The 18643-nt window shown below is 40.9% G+C and overlaps 2 protein-coding genes across 2 annotated transcripts in view; both read left to right on the top strand.

Moving 5' to 3' along the window:
• The window catches only part of KCNK12 (potassium two pore domain channel subfamily K member 12), a 52618-nt gene that overhangs the window by 28114 nt on the left and 5861 nt on the right, over nucleotides 1–18643 (top strand). The window lies entirely within an intron of this gene.
• Nucleotides 573–18643, top strand: part of CALM2 (calmodulin 2) — a 490104-nt gene continuing 472033 nt past the window's right edge. Inside the window, exon 1 of the mRNA XM_069071652.1 lies at nucleotides 573–579. The gene's annotated coding sequence lies outside the window, so the exon portion shown is untranslated. The remainder of the gene's footprint in view (nucleotides 580–18643) is intronic.

The following is an 18643-nucleotide window of genomic DNA, read 5'->3' as shown; positions in this document are numbered from 1 at the left end:
AAACCCTCCCCCATACCTCTATCTAAAAACTGAATATGTACATAAAAATTCATCAGTAGTTAAATATCCGTTCCACAATTGGGTAAATCTCACATTTATAGGATTTAATTAGAGCAGGAAGGAAGCCTGAGAATCACTGAGTCCAACCCCTTCCTTTTATAGGTGGGGAAGGCAGGACCCAGAGAAGACCTTTAAGGTCATACAAGTAGTAACTAACAGAGGGGAGATTTGAACCCAGGTCCTCTGATTCTGATTCCAGTGCTCGATCCGCAGTGCTTGGTTTTTGTGAGACTCCTATGTTCTAGATGCATGGAAAGTTACTGTTGGGATAAATTAGAGTATACCATGTGATCTCTAGCCAGTGCTTTTCAAAGGATCATTATGGTGCTTCCTCCTGCCAAGCCAATCTTGACTTTCCCAAGCCATTAATTCGATTTGCCTATGATGCCAGAACCTGTCAGAAGACAGGCCACTGAAAGATCATCCCTTCAAACCAATAGAAATAGAAAAACAGCATCAACTGACAGCGTGTGTGTGTGTGTGTGTGTGTGTGTGTGTGTGTGTGTGTGTACATGGGGAACGATCAGGAAGAAACTGTATAAACTCCTTCCCAGTTGAAAAATAGCCTTCCCTCTCTGAATTCACCTAGTATCTTGTGTACCTCTTCCAGTATACTTATCTTGTAATATTGTATATTATGATTTGCAGTGCATGGAGTGCTGGGCCAGGAGTCAGGAATATCTAATTTGAAATCTAGCCTCAGACATTTACTAGCTGTGTGACCCTGGGAAAGTCACTTAAACCTCTGTTTGCTTTAATTTCCTCACCTGTGAAATGAACATTTACCTCCCAAGGTGGTTGTGGGGATCAAATGAGATAATATTTGTAAAAGTGTTTGGCACAGTGCCTGGCACATAGTAGGAACTATGTAAATGTTTATTTCCTTTCCTTGCCCCCAGCTAAACTATAACAATAGTCTGGTTCAACCAGGTTAGTTAGTAGCACTCTCACCTCCTTTATTTCTTCATACTGCCTAAGACTGTGTTAAACTTCTCTAGCTGCCTTGTCCCACAGTTGACTCATGGAATTTATAGTCCTCTAAGAGCCCCAGAGTTTTCTCATAGAACTGACTGTCCAGCTAGGTCTCTCTCATTTTGTACATAGGACACTGATTTTTTTTAACCCAAGTGTAAGACTTTACATTTGTCACTATTCATTATCATTTTGTCAGATCTAGCCCATCTTTCTAGGTTGTTTAAAAGTTTTCAATTATGATGTTATCATTGAACATGTGAGCCATTCCTCCTGTCTTTGTATTGTTTTCATAATCAACAACCTTGCCATCTATGTCTTTATCCAGTTCATTGACAAAAGTGTTCAACACCAAGAAGCCAAGCACAGAGCCCTAGGACACTCCCCACAGGCTTCCTTATATGTCAATCCCTTGATGACTTTCTTTGGGTCCACTCATTATTCAATCATTTCTAATCAACCTAATTGTATTACCCTCTAGGTCACAACTTTCCATCTTGAAGACAAGGATTGCATAAGAAAAATTGGCAAAAATGCTTTGGTAAAATTCAGACCTACTATGTCTATGGAATTTTTTTTATCTATGAGTCAAATAATACAGTCAAAAAAGGAAATTAAATAAGGCTACCATAACCTGTTCTTGAGCAAGCCATGCAGGCTCTTTGTAAACATCTATTTTTCTAACATAATAAACCATCTCTTTAATATATTTTAGCATTTTGTCAAAAAATCAAAGTCAAGTTTACCAATAGGTAGTATATAAAATACTCCCCTTTTTCCTTTTTTTGGGGGGGGGGAATTAGGACATCTGTCTATCTCCAGTCCTGTATATGGCACCTCTCATCTTTGACACAGTCTTGCATAGATTATTAACCATGCCTCCAACAATCACATCTGCCCAGGACATGGGTCATGCAAATCAAAGATCTTGAACTCACTGAGGGCAGTTGAGTGCTCTGTTGGCTCCCAAATAACTATTTTTGTTCTAACCTTCTCAGTCCAAATATTATTCTCTTGGCAGAGAAAACAGAAGCAATGTGAGAAATCAATAGTTCACTTTCTTTCCACTGTCCTATTTATCCTAAGCAGTGTCCTGTCCCTCTCTGTCACCTCTTGCCCCCAATAAAACTTGTCACCTTCAATTGATTCTATGCTTAGGTGCTCATGACCCTGTTCTTATAGGGTCACATCCATTTTTTTTGAAACTACTTTCCAATTTTTGCCCTTGCTTCCATCTTTAAAATGGAATTTAATTGTTATCTTTAGACAGCTTCCACTTTTCTTCCTCAAGAAATGAGTGTTAAGACAAGAGCAAAAGACTCATGATGGAAAATGGTATCCACATGCAGAGAAAGAACTAGAGTCTGAAAGCAGACCAAAGCATACTATTTTCTCTTTTTTGTTGTTGTTATTTTTTTCTTGTGTTTTTTTTTTCCTTTTGTTCTGATTCTTCTTTCACAACATGACTAATGCGGAATTGTGTTTAACATGATTGTACATGTAAAGCCTATATCAGATTGCTTGCCATCTTGGGGAGGGAGAAAAACATTTGGAACTCAAAATCACATAAAAGTGAATGTTGAAAACTATCTTTACATGTACTTGGAAAAAATAAAACACTATTAAGTAGGGAAAATGACTTATTGATTAAAAAAAAAGAAATGAGTGTTCATCAGACTCATTTGTTAAGTATTCATCAGACTCATTTGTTTGTGTCGTTAAGATTTCATTCTTGGGGCAGCTAGGTGGTACGATGAATAGAGTACCGGCCCTGGAGTCAAGAGGACCTGAGTTCAAATTCAGCCTCAGACACAACACAAAAACTAGCCGTGTGACCTTGGGTAAGTCACTTAACCCCAATTGCTCTACCTTCCCCCTTCCAAAAAGTAAAAAAAAAAAAGATTTCATTCTTGAGAGCTTCCCATCCATTGGGCTGACTCCCTGTAGAATTTTGGCCAAGGAATCCCACCTATCCATTCTCCAAACTCTTTGCAACACTCTCCCAAAACGCATATCAGACAAAGGCTCTCTCATAGATTCTGAAGTAGAATGCTTATTTTCTCCCTGTATCACATTATTTCTACTTCAGGAACCATTTACACCTTGTTGGTTAAAATCAGAACTTTCCCTACCTTCTAAAAGACAGGGAAGGGAAGGGAAGAGAAGGAGAAGAAAATATTAAGCATTTATTATGTACCAAGCACTATGCTGAGTGCTTTACAAATATTATCTCATTTGACTTATTCTCCCCATTTTACAGTGGAGGAATCCAAGACAGAAAAAAGTAAAGTGACTTACCCTGGTTCACATAACTAATAAGTATACGATGCCAAATTTGAACTCAGGTCTTCCTAACACTTGGCTCAGGGCTCTATCCATTGGGTAGCCCAGCTGCCTAGTATTAAAATTATTAATAGTAATATAAAATTGTATAAAATAATTTTAAATATATATACACCTATGTGTCTAATAATAACCATCTCTAGGGTGATAGGTGATATGGGGGGGAAGGAAGTAAAAAAGGAAATTTACATGATAACTTTATTATATATTTAAAATGAATAGCAAGTTGTATATAATTGATTGGCAGTTTAATGTGCAATAATCTTTTTTATTATACCGTTATGGAAATGCTTATTTTTACTCCATAAATATGTTTTTTTTCAAAAGCACATATAGAACTTGGAAATGGTTACACTTTGATGGTTAAAGTGTTCAACCTTTTTTTCCCAGTGCTCCTCCCAGGTCTGGTGTGACCCTCTTTAAGAAAGCCCCAAATAAGAAAATCCAGACTTACTAAACAAATAAATTGTAGGGTATTTATCTGATAAATGCTTCTTGACTGATTGATATTAAAAAAACAATACTATAAAATTTTTATTAAGGCTAGTCAAGCATTTACTAGCTGCTTTGCTTTTGGCAGAGAGGGAGAATTCTAGCAGGCATCCAGATAGATGAAGTCTCACATTACTTCTATATTATGCCTCTGTGTCAGGTTTGTGATGTTGCCCAATCTCCATGTCTGTTTCTGCCTTCTGAGTAGGTGTTTTTTTGCATACTCTTCTCCCTCCATTGAATTTCATCTGAATGCACTCGATCATGCTTTACCCCCTATCGTTCATGGATTTACTCACATAAATATACTTTCTGAAAGTGTGAGGCTTCTTCATTTCCTTTTTTATCAGTCTTTTGAATAAGGCATGCCTTCCATAGTCATGCTTCAGTCATAAGTATATGCCACCAAGTCTCATTGATACTCATGTCGTTAATTTTGTCTCACTGCCTTGTGTATTGTCGACGTTTTGGATGTGTATGTCTATCTGAAGCTGTGCTTGTCACTCTACCCTTTCTTGGATATTGTGTTCTATGAAATACATGTTTCTGTTTTTGTACTACTCTCTGTGGAATCTGGCCTGGCATATGTATGTGGTCAGCTTTCTCTGTCCTCCTATATATTCAGTACAAAGCCCATTCGTTGAGATTTGCAACATTTCTGACAAATATATTCTTACCAGTTCTCATCACATACATTCCTCTCCTGCCAGGAGCCCATCATTCCAATATTTTAAGCTATAATCAGGAAATCCAAATCCCTCTTACAGGATGAGAAAATTGGAGGACCACCATCCTAGAGGAAAGAGCTCCAGGAAGTCTGGAAAAATACATTAGACATCATCTAATTCTCCCATTTTATGGATAAGGAAATTGAGATGAGAAAAGTTAAGTACCTTCCTCAAAGTCACACAAGTAGGGCTGACTGGGTTTGACAAACACAGAAGGTGGCCTGGGAGGTGGGGGGGGTAGGGTAGGGTGCGGCAGTGCCGGTCACTGTGCTGTTTTACAAATATTATTTTATTTGATCCTCACAACCACCCTGTGATGTAGTCCTTGGAATATAAATGCATTGAACTTTCTTATGTTCATACATTTCACCTGGCCCTACCTGGAATACCTCTCCCTTTCTCCTCTTCTAGACAGATCTTATCCTGCTATGGAAGTCTAACCTAAGTCTCACTTGCTTCCTAAAGACTTCCTGACTACCCCCAATTCATCATGTTTTCTCCTCCTCTGTATTGCTATATCATTTGGTAGCTATGCCTTTCATGTATAAGGCTTATCTTTTCATCTGGCACATTTCTTATCTTCCAAGTAGGACTGTAAGTTCCTTGAGGACAGGGGCACACCTTGCTGTATCTTCTATAGCCCTAAGGACAGTGTGTGTATGTGTAGACCGGCTGAGGTGCTTATCTCTTTCTGTATGTCAGCTTAAATATGCCTTTTCATTTTTTACAAAATCCTTGGGGTAAATTGGATGTGGTTCAGGATGAAGAGAAATATAATTTTGGTGATGACATTTAAAATGGTGTCTGGCCTTTCATTTTACACAAATAACTACTCAAGGGCAGAGGATGAAGACTGAGGATAGATAGAGCTTGATTTTTTTTTTCCTTTCTCAAAAGAACAGTGTGAATTTTTTGAGGGTGGAATGCCCTTGGACGGGGACTCTAACCACCCCCTCAGCATTTTAGGAGTGTTTGCCAAGTGCTAGGAATGGAAGCTGAGACTCCTCTGAGCAGAAAATGAAAGGAGATTGGAGAGCTAAGGGCAAGGACCTGGAGGGAGGAGAGACCACTAGCAGTCTGAGCAACTGTGACAGCAACAAGGCCAATGACATTTAGAGAATGCCTCCAAGTGTGCCAAGTGCTTCACATCCCTCATCTCATTCTAGCCTCACAGCAACCCTGTGGACTAAAGCCTTTGTCATCCCTGTCTTGTGAATAAACTGATATTCCAAAAGGTTAATTAACTTGCCCCAGGTCACACAGATGGTAGGTGTCAAGGTCAAGTAGGATTCAAGGTTAGGCTTTCTTTACTCCTTATACACACACACACACATGCACATACATGTACATGCACAACACATCCCCCACCCCCACCAAGTCTATTCTTCTACAAGTTAAACAATCAGTTCCTTCAACCACTCTTGATAATGGTATCAACTCAAGGACCTTCACCATCCTGGTTGAAATAACCTAGATTCTTTCCAACTTGTCAATGTCCTTCATAAAATATGGTACCCAGAAACTGACACAATACCCCAGGCATTGTCTAACTAAGGCAGCAAACACAAGGACCATCACGTCCTTATTTCTGCAAGTTATACCTCCGAAATGTAGCCCAAGAAGTCTTCAGTTTCTTGGCTGCAATGTCATCCTGTTGACCCATGCTGAAATTGCACCCCATTAAATAAAATTCCCAAATATTTTTAGACAATCTGCTACTTAATCATGACTTCCCCATCTTGTACTTGTAGAGTCAATCTTTGAACCCAAATGTAAGACCACATTTATTCCCATCTAATTTCATCTTATTCGATTCAGTGGAAACAGGGGTGGGGAACCTGGGGCCTCAAGACCACCTATGGCCCCTCTAGGTCCTCAAGCGTGACACTTTGACTGAACCCGAACTTCACAGAGCAAATCCCTAAGGGATTTGGATTCAGTCAGGAGTCACTCAAAGGGCCACACTTGAGGACCTAGAGGTCCACATGTTCCCTACCCTTGGTATTCTTTCAAAATCTCTTTTGATCCTGATTCACCAATCCACAGATAGGGGTCTTTTCTGGCTTTGTGTCATCTGCAAACTGAATGAGTGTGGCATTATCCAAATCACTGACAAAAATATTGAGGAGTACAGAGCCTACCATGGATCCCTGGGATACTCCCCTAAAGGCTTTCTTCTAAGTTCCATTAATGACCGCACTATAGATCTGACCATTCAACCACTTTATATCTGTCTCATTGTACTGTTGTTAAGCTAATATTCCTCCAGCATAAGAAACTCCAATTAGGAAACTGAGGGACAATTAGGAGAAGTGATTTGCTGGTAATCACATACAGGGAGCTGAATCCTGGCCTGTGACTCCAGATCCAAGACCCTGGCCATTATGCTAAATTATTACTGTTCTCTGGCATCCCCATAAGAAGGTAAACCCGGAGTCCCAGCACAGAGAAGACAACCATTGATAGGACTGCAGTGAAATTGTTCATGGAGAAACACTCATACTAACCTGGAGGAGATATGTAGCCAAAAACAAAAGTCAAACTCAGCCCCCATTTTAGTGAAGGATAAGGTAACATCAAGAAGAGGGGAAAGAAAGGGAAAAGGAAAAGAAAAAGAAATAAGCACCTAGTTGACAAGAATAATTAGTGTAAATAGGGAAACTACTGGCTTATGTACTTCCTCCCCCCAACTCCAACCTCTACTCTAGACCACACCTTAGGTGAAAACCTGCCTAGTGAGCCCTGCACCGATCCCTCCCCTGGTATCAGTCTCATGGCTCAGGGGACTTTAATGGGATTTGAGGTCTCTCCTGGAGTCCTTAAGGCCTTACCCAACTGAACTTGTCTTAAAAAGCTGATTTAAAGGCTCCTTTCCTGATCCTTCCCCAGGAACATAGGTGTATGGGGACAGTCGGGGGTGTTGCTGGGTGTGCCCATGCACACCCTACTGAACCAGTGGCCTGGTGTTAGGAGTCCTTTGGGGCAGAGGTAGTTTTCTCAGTCTCAGTTCCCAGAACTCTCGTTGTTACAGCTCCCACCAACCCTTCTTCTATTTCCTTCCTCTGCTTCCTACTCACTTCCCTCTGTTCAGCTTCTGTGAGGCTTTGGGGTGGGAGGGAGTAGGAGACTTATCTGCTGATTTAATTGCTTGCAGTGCCTGGCCCCTTTCCTCTGTCTTCCAAACTGTCTGGCCTGATGCCTTGCCTGCTCTGGGGACAGAGAACCCAGGTCCTAATGGGGTCAGGTGGGCTTTCTGTTCCCATGCTTTCTTTCCCCAGGCCCAGCCATCACTGCTCCAACCCTGGTGCCCCCTGAGCAGCTAGGTCACAGAAAAATCAATTGGATATCCTCCCTCCTCCCTGCGCCCCCCCCCCCCCCCGCCGACCCCTCTGGTCATTGTATTTCTTCGAACTCAACCAGTATATGTGGCCCTAGTGCTACTGATGGTAGCTGCCACAGAAGGCAGCAAAGGTAAATGTTTCCATTTAAAAGGATACACCTATGGTCCCCAGTCCTTCAATTCCACTACCAGTCCTTCATGGAAAACTATGAGACTGGGAATGAGGGTCCGTTTGGACCTCCTAAGATGGGGCAAGACTGAAAACATTATTCTTCATTTCAGAGGAACAGGAAGTGTTTTATTAGAAATGCAAAGTTTGCATTTTTAAAATAAAATTTAATTATTTTTAATTAACGAAGATCTAGTTTCTTTAGTTTGGTAAATAAAAATATTGTCTTTTCTGATTGAACATTCAATAAATGTTTGCCTTAAAAAAAAAAAACTACTCATGGACCTGTGATCTTATCAGTTTGGGAGCTTTTTCCAAGGAGATAGTTCAAAACCCATCACTGTCTTCCCATCCTAGAAGACTTGTGTCTTCCCATAAGTTTGATATAGGTCATTCACCAGGCATTCTAGAAGCATTCTCTGCTTTTTCCGGACATTGCAAGGGTATCAGCAGAGGACTTTGGCCAGCCACCTGTCATCCTTCATCCTGAAGTCAAGAACTGAGTACCAGTCCTGGCTCATAGACTTGCTTCTCTTACCACTTCACTTCTCTCATAAAATGTATCTGTAATTTCCATATCTAGAAAACAAAGACAATAATAACACCCAACTCCCAAGGTTGTGATGAATCAATATTTGTAAAGCACCTTGCAAAGTGCTATATACATGCAAGTTATCATCATTATTAACCACATGACCAACCCATTTCCTATTCCCATCATACAATTCCTTGATAATGTCTTTTACTCAGTTCTTGTCCTTGATGTCCCTCATTAGTTATACACTGTTGTCTGCCTGCTCATGCCTGTCTTGGATCTCTCCATTTCTCTCTGTGTGATAGTTATTTCTAATTCTTATATTCCACATCAGCAATAAATAGCTTATGGTCATTAGAGGAATTTTATAACTTCAGATCAACTGATAAGCATTAATTACCTACTATTTTCCAGGCACTGTGGTAGGCACTAGATATTGAAATGCAAATATAGCCCATTTTTCTCCCCCTGTTCAAGTCTGGGTCCAACTAACTTTCCAAAGCCTATAGACTTTTGAAAGAAAAGTTCTATAGATTTTCCATCCAAATGTATATATCACAATCTGCCCAACAGACAATCTTCATCCACTTGGTCATTTTTGTATGAGTGGAAAGGCCAAATGCTTTAGAGTGGCTGGCTATGGATCTCTTTCAGGAGACTCTGAATTGTTTCACAGCTTGGTGCAATCAACACAATGACATGTATAAACAGGAGTACGTACCGGACCTTTTTACCCTCAGAGAATCCCTCTTCAACTTGGACTCTGTGCATGATCTTACATCCAACTCCCAGCTTTCCTAGCTTCCTTCAAAACTCAATTCAGATCTCACCTTTTAAAGGAGACTTCCTCTTCCTCTTAGTAGTCTTAGGGTCTAAGATTGCTTTCTGTCTACACTGCCTATATCTTGTATGTACATAATTATAAGTATGCTGTCTCCCCCATTAGCATATAAGTTCCTTGGGAGCAGGGACTGTTGTTTTGTCTTTCTTTGCTACCCCAGGGCTTAACAGAGTGCCTGGAACACAGTCAGTTTTAATAAATGCTTGTTGGTTGACTGAATAACTGACTTAATCTTCACCATCACAATTGTGGACACCATTACAATTTCACAATTAACAGAAAGTTAGAGAAAATAGTAAGACCCCATCATGTTCATTGTTGATCATAAAAAGCTATTTGATTTAGTAGAGTAAAAGTCACCTTCAAGCAGGCCTCTATTCCAACCAGGTATCTGCCAGCCGTAGCTCAAAAATCATATAAGATTCCTTGAAAAACATAACAACAGAAATAATTGTATGAAAAAACATCAGACAAGGTATAAAGCAGAATCGCATACTTGCAAAAAAATTTTTTAACTTAATTATTAAATTCTCCAAGAACACACCTTAGTGAAAAAATGGAGCCCACCAGCCTATTGGCCTGGGGACATTTTGTGGTGCTTGCTTGCTCTGGGTGCTGGGACTGCTCGCTTCTTACCCTTTTGATAAAATGTGACTTTCTGAAGATTTTTACATTTTGGGTATCTTGGACTCCTTTGGCAACAGTTTGGTGAAACCATGTGTTCCTTGTCAAAACAATGTTTTAAAATAGGTTGTCCATAGTATAGAGCACCAGCCTTGGAGTCAGGAGGACCTGAGTTCAAATCCGGCCTCAGACACTTGACACACTTGCTAGCTGTGTGACCTTGGGCTTAACCCCAATTGCCTTGCCTTCCCCCCTCCAAAAAGAAATACATAAAATACTTATGATTACAAAGAAAGTTAATTATACTGAAATGTAGTTATAAAAATATTTTTAAAATTTAATTGCTCTAGGTTAAGAGCACCTGCCTAATATAACTGACTATAACTCAGTCTCTCTGTCTCTCTCCTCCCCTCCCCGCCCCCCTTACTTTGTCTCTGTCTTTAACCAAACACATCAGAATTTGATGATGAAGTTTTTCCTCCTGGAGGGTTTACTTCTTGCCAGAACAAACCTGATTAACATGCAAACCTGCCCACTCTGCCACTTTTCAGAGAGAGAAAATGCTGACTCAAATGCAGTTTGGTGATTATCTATCAACAGGTTGTGTGTGTGTGAGTGTGTCCAGTATATGCTCAACATTATTCTAGGCACCATGGATAGATAGTAAGAGAGCTACTCTAAAGAAAATTATTTCGAAGGGGACGGATGGGCCAGCCTTCCCCAGGTATCTGGAGGTATTGCCCTATTTGGGGCCACTTAGGATGCACCTGGGAGCCAACCTCCCCCAGACAGGGTTATTTACACTTGTATTTGTCCCATAGCTTTTGGTGGGGCCTTGTTTGCACAGAAGCCCTCTTCTGGGGCCTGGAGACAGAATTCATTTGCATGGATAAATTGTAATAGGTGTGCTTAAAAATCAGTCTCAGTCCTCAGACATAACTGAAACCACTCAACACCTACAAAATTTTTCATGTCACCCCTTGGTGGGGAGAATGATCTCTGGCCCTGTTCAGTCCGGGATGGTGTGAGGGCAGATATGAGCGTGCCACAGGAGGCCACGTTCAGGAGAAAGACAAGGAACGGTTATTTTGGGATCTCCTGGGGAGCAGCTCTGACCTGGCTGAAGAGCCCAGCTTGCCTCACAGAAGCAGCTGATTCCTTGGCTGTTCACTCATCTTGCCTGTAAGGTTATTTCTCCGAGTATAAACAGGCTCCCGCAGTTAACAGGATAAATATAAACACTGCCGCAAGATCAGGGCTAGAGAATTAAGCGGCTCATCCTGTTCTCCCTGCTGCCGCTGTATGGCACAGAGAAAAGAAACAAGGAACAAAGCCAGATCCTACAAGTCAGACTGGAAGGGCTCGGGAGAGTGCTTTTAGTCCATTCCCCTGCCTCTGAATAGAGACTCAACAAAGCCATCCCAGACAAACAAAAGCCTTTCTTGACTTTAAGGGAGGAATGGATAGAGTGCTGGACCCAAAGTCAAAGAGACCAGAGTTCAAATCCTACCTCAGACACTTACTAGTAATGAGACGCTAAGGAAGTCACTTGATCTCTGTCTGCTCTCTATAAAATGGGCATAATAAATGCACCTACTTCCCAGGGCTGTTGAGAGGTTAAAATGAGACAATATTTATTAAGGGCTTTACAAATTTTAGGGCAATATATAGAGGCTAGCTATAATCAGAGAAAGGAAGTCCAGAAATTCATCCAACCAAATGGATGGGACCTGGTAACTTTTGAAAATCATGGTGTGTGTGTGTAGTAGACACTGGACTTGGAATCAGGAGGTCCCTAGTTCAAATCCTGCTTTAGACACTGGGGCAAGTTACTCTGTTCCTCAGTTTCCTTATCTGAATAATGAAAGAGTTGGAGTCCATGGTCTCTTAGGTAATTCCCAGCTCTAAATCTAGTAACTGACATTGGAGAGCTAAAAGGGTGTGATTAAGTTAGTACTGGCCAATTAATCTGTCCTCTAATTCATACATCTGACAGATATTTATTGAAGGCTTGCTATGTATTCAGCACTATCCTGGGCACTGTGGGGGAACACTAAAAACTAAAAACACTAAAAACTAAAAAACTAAAAACTAAAAAAAAGACCTGCTTGAAAGTTCTCTTTGGATGACAACTATGAAGAGAGGAACCCTTTTGCCATTCCAAAAGCCCTCCCCTGATTTGACCTCATCTGATCCTCATAACAACCCCAACCCCTTGGGAGGGGGGTATTACTCTCATCATCACCATTTCACTGCTGAGGAAACAGAGAGGTCAAGTGACTTTCCATAGAGCTGGTAAATGTCTGAATCTGGAATTGAATTCAAGTCTTCCTGACTCTAGGGCCAGCACTTGTAGCAGCAACCACACTGGCATACCCAGGTTGGCTGCTAGCACAGGTTCTTAGATCTGCTTTACTAGGAAAGATAACTGTTTAAGGAGTCAACAGTCTTTTTTAAATTACATTCACTGGTTCAGGGGAAAAGTCAGCAACCTGAACTTCAGAGAAAATCCAAACAAAGAAAATATAAGCAGAGAAATAAAGACCAACAGACAGGGCTCTGACTGACTGAATCAACTATACACTTTACATACGTCCCTGGATTGAGAGAGCCTTTATATCTGAGCAGTCAGGGAGCTCTGAACATTCGGCCTCTCAGAATCGACCAGGGAATCACAAGATCCTTCTCATAAGCAAGCCCTCAAAGCAAAGTACCAACTCAGGGTAACTTCTCATAACCAAAAGGCATCACAACCCTTGTGACTCAGTGCCTAATTAGAAATTAGCAAAAGGTGTGAAAGCCTTCCTACAAGCAATTCTCCCCTCAGCAAGCTTCCCTTAATGGGCCCCACAGTGAGACCTGTTCAGGTCTATTAATGGGTGAAGAAGATGTTAAATCCCCAGAGCTCTATTCACCACAAGACCTAGCTGCCTCTGAAAAGAAGGAGATTTACACAGAAGGTATAGCAAAGGCTGAAATAGAATAACATCCCTCCAAGTCAAGGGAACACTGCTCTCTCTGTACACCCATTTGGTCCCTGTAAACTCAAACTTTAAGTGATTGCTAGAAAACATCCACCCCCACAACCTAGGAGGAGGGGCAGGAGCAATTTTGGAAGTTCTTTTCACCCTTGACAAAATCTGCACTAAATTCACTTCTGGGGGTCTCAACTGTCAGGTCAATTCGCTGCTGGACTCTGGTAAAGCACTTCAGAAACAATTCCTGACCACCTCAACTACTGCTACTATGAGCTTCAAATTGCTAATGGAACCTTTAATGGTTCCTCTGACTTTTTGAAGCTCACATTTTCATAGCCTGGTTCATTTTGCCCACAATATTCACTTGCTAAGATCAGGAAAGAACAAATACAAAAAGATAAAAAAGAAACAATGTGGGGTGGCTAGGTGGCACAGTGAATAGAGCACCGGCCCTGGAGTCAGGAGGACCTGAGTTCAAATCTGGCCTCAGACACTTAACACAAAAACTAACCGTGTGACCTTGGGTAAGTCACTTAACCCCAATTGCCCTCCAAAAAGCAAAAAAAAAAAAAAAAAAGAAAGAAAGAAACAATAGTAGCATGAATTCACAGCCACATGGCAACCAGTTGGGGAGATTACATTACCTTTCTCCCAACCTACAAGTCCACAGCAATTCTTCTTCCTCAATTAAAATAAGGTAGTGCAAAACAAGTACTATTATCTGCATTTCATAAATGAGGAAACTGAAGCACACATCTATTAAGGCTGGGTTTGAGCTCAAGTCTTCCTGACTGCAGCACCTGTGATGTCCAACTCCAATCCAAAAAAAGGACTGCTAATCCACATATAAGGATTCCTGCAGACTGCATATTGATTTCATTTTAAAATGTAATGTTATTATGTTTTATTGTATTTCATTAAATATTTACCAATTATATTTTAACATAGTTCCTGTGGCTGCAGAGTTTGATACCTCTCATTCTTAAGCATCACTCTAACAGGGAGATCATTCATTCATCTCACAAGTATTTATTAACTATGTACTCTGTCCCTGGCATTTCTCTAGGTGCTGCAATATAAAGATGAAAACTAAATAATCTTTCCCCATAGGGTGTTTGTATTCTACTGCAAAAAAAAAAAAAAAGCAACATTCCATAGATAACAAAGAGATACAAAGTCCATGAATACTAAATCTAAAATGGCTTCCATAGGTGGAGAGCATGAGCAACTTGGAGGGTAAGGAAGGGCCTTTGTGTAGGAGGCATTTGAGCTGAGCTATGAAGGGGGCTGGAGATTCCAAATGACAAAGGAGTATTTCGGGCATGGGCACAGCCTATGCAGATCTCTCTGATACTTGTCTTCTCTCTAGGTTTTTGTGATGCTACTCTCTCCTGGCTCTCCTCCAACCTACCCAACTGCTCCTTTTCAGTCCCCCTGCTGGATCTTCATCAAAGCCATGCATGGGAGCCATCATTTTCCCATAGGGCTCTGCCTTAGGCCCTCTTCTCCTTTCCCCAGATACTGTTTTCCTCAATGATTCCAATAGCTCCCATGGATTCAATTATCATCTTTATACTGGTGATTCTCTTAATCAGCCATAAACTCTCTGCTGACCTTCAGTGTCACGTGACTAACTGCCTCTTGGACATCTTGAACTAGATATCTAGTCCCATACACATCTTAAACTCAACAGGTCCAAAACTGAACCCATTATGTTTCTCCCCAAACCCTCTCCTTTTACCAAATTCTTTACTACTATTGAGTGTACTACCATTTTCCCAGTTACAGTCTCATACCTAAGAGTGATCCTTGACTCCTCACCCTCTCTCTCATGCCCCTATATTCATTCTGTTGCCAAGAACAGTCAATTTTGCTTTTGTAGCATTTCTTAGATAGGCCCTTTTCACCCCTCTGACACTGCCACTAACCCTGGTGTAGGCCTTATCACCTCACTCCTGGACTCTTGTATTTGTTCTTTCCCATTTTTCATAAATTAATATTGCAGACAAAATGAACCAGACTATGAAAATGTGAGCTTCAAAAAGTCAGAGGAACCATTAAAGGCTCCATTAGCAATTTGGAGTTGGTAGTAGCAGTCGTTCAGGTGGTCAGGAACTCTTTCTGAGGTACTTGACCAGACTCCAGCAGTAAATTGGCAGTCGAGACCCCCAGAAGTTAATTTGATGCAGACTTTGTGAAGGATGAAAAGGACTTCCAAAGCTGCTCTTGCCCCTCCCCCCCCCAGCTGTGGGGATGGGTGCTTCCTAGCAATCACGTACATAGCCTATAGCCTGTTAGTTGGCATATACACTCACTCCAGTTCATCTTTCATTCAGCTGCCAAAGTGATACAGGTCTGACTAGGTCCTCCCCCAACTAAGTTAACTCCAATAGCTGCCTATCACTGCCCAGATCAAATGTCAAATCCTATCGTGCTGAAAGCCTTTCATAACCTGCTCCCCCAACTTTCAAGTCTTCTTATACCTTATATTCCCCCACCTACATATTCTGTAATAAGGTGACACTTATCCCCTTGCTGTTTTTTTTTTTTTTTAATGACTCTCTATATCCAGATTTCAAGTATTTTCACTGTCTGTCCCCCATGCCTGGAATGCTCTCCCTCATTTCCTCCTCCTGGCTTCCTTGATGACTCAGTTAAAAATAATACCTACAGGAAGCCTTTCTTGTTTCCCCTAACCCCCTTAATGCTAGTACCTTCCCTCTGTTGACTATCTCCAGTTTAACCTGGATATATCTCATTTGCACATAAATTGTTTGCATGTTGTCTCTCCCATTAGATTATAAGCTCCTTTAGGGCAGGGACTCTCTTTTGCCTTTCTTTGTAGCACAGTGCCTGGCATATAGTAGACACTTTAATAAATGTTTAGTGACTGATGACAGGAGCTGAAGATACCGTGTTATCTCTAGGAAACAGCAAGAAAACCAATCTGGAAAGATAGCTTGGAACCAGACTATGAAGGGCTTTAAGACCCCAGATCAAGGTGATGGTATTTTGTCTTAAATGCAATGGCAGAGCTACTGATAGTTTTAGAGCAGAGAAGTAACATGGTGAGACCTTACCTTGGGAAGATTAGGTTGGAAAAAGAAAAACCAGGAAGCAAAGAGACCAATTAGGAGACCACCACAAGGACCTAACATGGAGTGGTAGCCCTATGAGTGGAGAAAATAAATGAGATCAGAGAATAGGATCACAACCTCCTTGGTTAATTGCTGAGGAAACAGAATAAAAGAGATTAAATGACTCATCCAAGGTCACGTGACTTCTTAGAGGCAAATCTCTGACCAGGGTCCTGGTCTTTTGACTTAACACTACATTGCTTTTTCAATGACTGTATTGCTTTTTTATTTTAGCACACTGATCAGTTTGCCCCCACCCTACAAGTTTCTACCAAATAATTTTAACCTCTGACCTAGAAGACAAAGTCTGAATCTTGCTAATTAATAATTAATTAGTAAATTAATTAACAAATGCTTGTTAATTATTAAATTGGTTGGTTTCCCAGAAATGGGAGATCCTGTCCCTAAAACCATAAGGATGCACAATCTGGGGGGTTTTCTTCACTATTCTGAGGGTTTAATAAAAAAAGCTGTCCAGGTTGTCAAGCTTCAACAGCCAGACTCCATGACAGATGTGGGATGTGATTGCATAATAGATGCCTAACAACTCTTTGGCTCCCTAGGGGTTGAGTATTGATTTCAGTTCCACACTACACCCTGGACACAGAACTTGTCAGCTGCTACTGTTGCTACCAGTAAATTTACCAGATGTTCTAGTGTTTCCTTACATGTACCCAAAATACCCTAGTTGTCAATAAACTTGACTTCTCACTGTTATTCCAATATTCCTCATCTTTTCCAGACTGTGCCCTTTCTCCTTCTCTTCCTTGTTCCAGAAGCATCCTCCTGCCAGTCTCTCCCAGATTAAAAACCATCCACTATGGGCGGCTAGGTAGTACAGTGAATAGAGCACCAGCCCTGGAGTCAGGAGGACCTGAGTTCAAATCTGGCCTCGGACACAACACAAAAAAACTAGCCATGTGACCTTGGGCAAGTCACTTAACCCCAACTGCCCTCCAAAAAGCAAAAAAAAAAAACACAAACAAACCCATCCACTACATGAAGCTTTCCTCTATTACTCTGACCATAGTGTCTATACCTCTTCTGAACCCTCTGAGTACTTTGTACCTTTCTTAGACTTTATCACATTCAGCTTTGGGGTGGCCCTACCCTGTTGTAAATCCCTTGATGGTAAGGCTCTTGTCTAAATTTTTTTCCACAGAAACTGATTTGGAAGAGACTTCAAAACCCATATAATGCAACTTATGTTTGAACTAGAATACTTTTTTTTTTACAACATAGTAATAGTCCAGTCTCTGCTTTAAAATCTCTAGTAAGAGAGAATCTCCTACTTCCCAAAACAGTATAATTCACTTTTGGATAAGTCTAATTGTTTGGAAGTTTTTCCTGACATCAAACCTAAGTATTTGAGCAACTTCCATCATACTTGGATGGATGAATGGAGGGAAAAATGGACTGGTGAATGAATGGATGGATGGATGGATGAGTGGATGGATAGATGGATGATGGATGAATAGATGGATGGATGGATGGACAGATGGATGGATGGATGAACAGATGGATGAATGGATGGATGGATGGACAGATGAATGGATAGATGTTTTCTGACCCTCTCTGCTATCTTTCTGCCACTTCCATCATACTTGGATAGAGGGATGAATGGATAGATGTTTGCTGACTCTCCCTGCAATCTCTCTTCCTACAATTTACATTATATTTTGATGAATGGATGGAGGGATGGCTGACTGGATGGATGAGTGGATAGACAGATTTTTTCTGACTCTGCTGTCTCTCTTTCTGCCACTTCCATCATAAATAGAGAGAGAGATGAACGGATAGATGTCCTCTGACCCTCCCTGAAGTGTTTCTATTTCACATTACACTTAAGGCCTTGCCTTTAGGGGCTCTGCTTTGTAGAGTTTCCTCCTTTCAATTTGCTAAAGGCTACAGCAAAAAAGCTCGAATCTATGGAGAGAAATATGTCATTAAGGTTGGTTTTTTATGTTCCAGAGTCAAATTAGACAACAGGATCTAATTCTAGGATCTCTGATTTGTTGTGCAATTGAAGCTCAGAATCAGGATGTTTGCCAACAAGCTCCCAGAAAGCCTCTGAAATCCCTGCTGAAGTATTACAGTACAGTAATCACAGTATTACCTATAGTGCTACAGGTGCTTCCCTGTCTGAGAAGGCAACACCAGGAAAATCATGGGAAGGTGTTTCACAGCTTTTGTCAAAGCAGCAAATTAAATCTGCTTTCTGCAAAACTTGGATGGCAGCTAAATCACTTTATAAATAAAACATCCTGCTCTCGGGTGTGAACCCCTTGTTCTTGGCAAACCAAAGAATTGAAAGAAAAGGGTTTTCATAGGGGAGGTAAGTATTTTCTAAATGCCTTTTTGAAACCTTACAAACTCTCTACATCAGGATAAGAACACCCTGTTCAGAGTTATCCAGATTCCTCC

This window comes from Petaurus breviceps, unplaced genomic scaffold (genome assembly GCF_028583685.1).
Source record: "Petaurus breviceps papuanus isolate PSGF00001 unplaced genomic scaffold, PetGlider_PUasm1.0 90842, whole genome shotgun sequence".
NCBI classification, from domain to species: Eukaryota; Metazoa; Chordata; class Mammalia; order Diprotodontia; family Petauridae; genus Petaurus; species Petaurus breviceps.
Note: the sequence above shows the minus strand (reverse complement) of the source record. Positions and strands in the feature narration are given on the sequence as shown.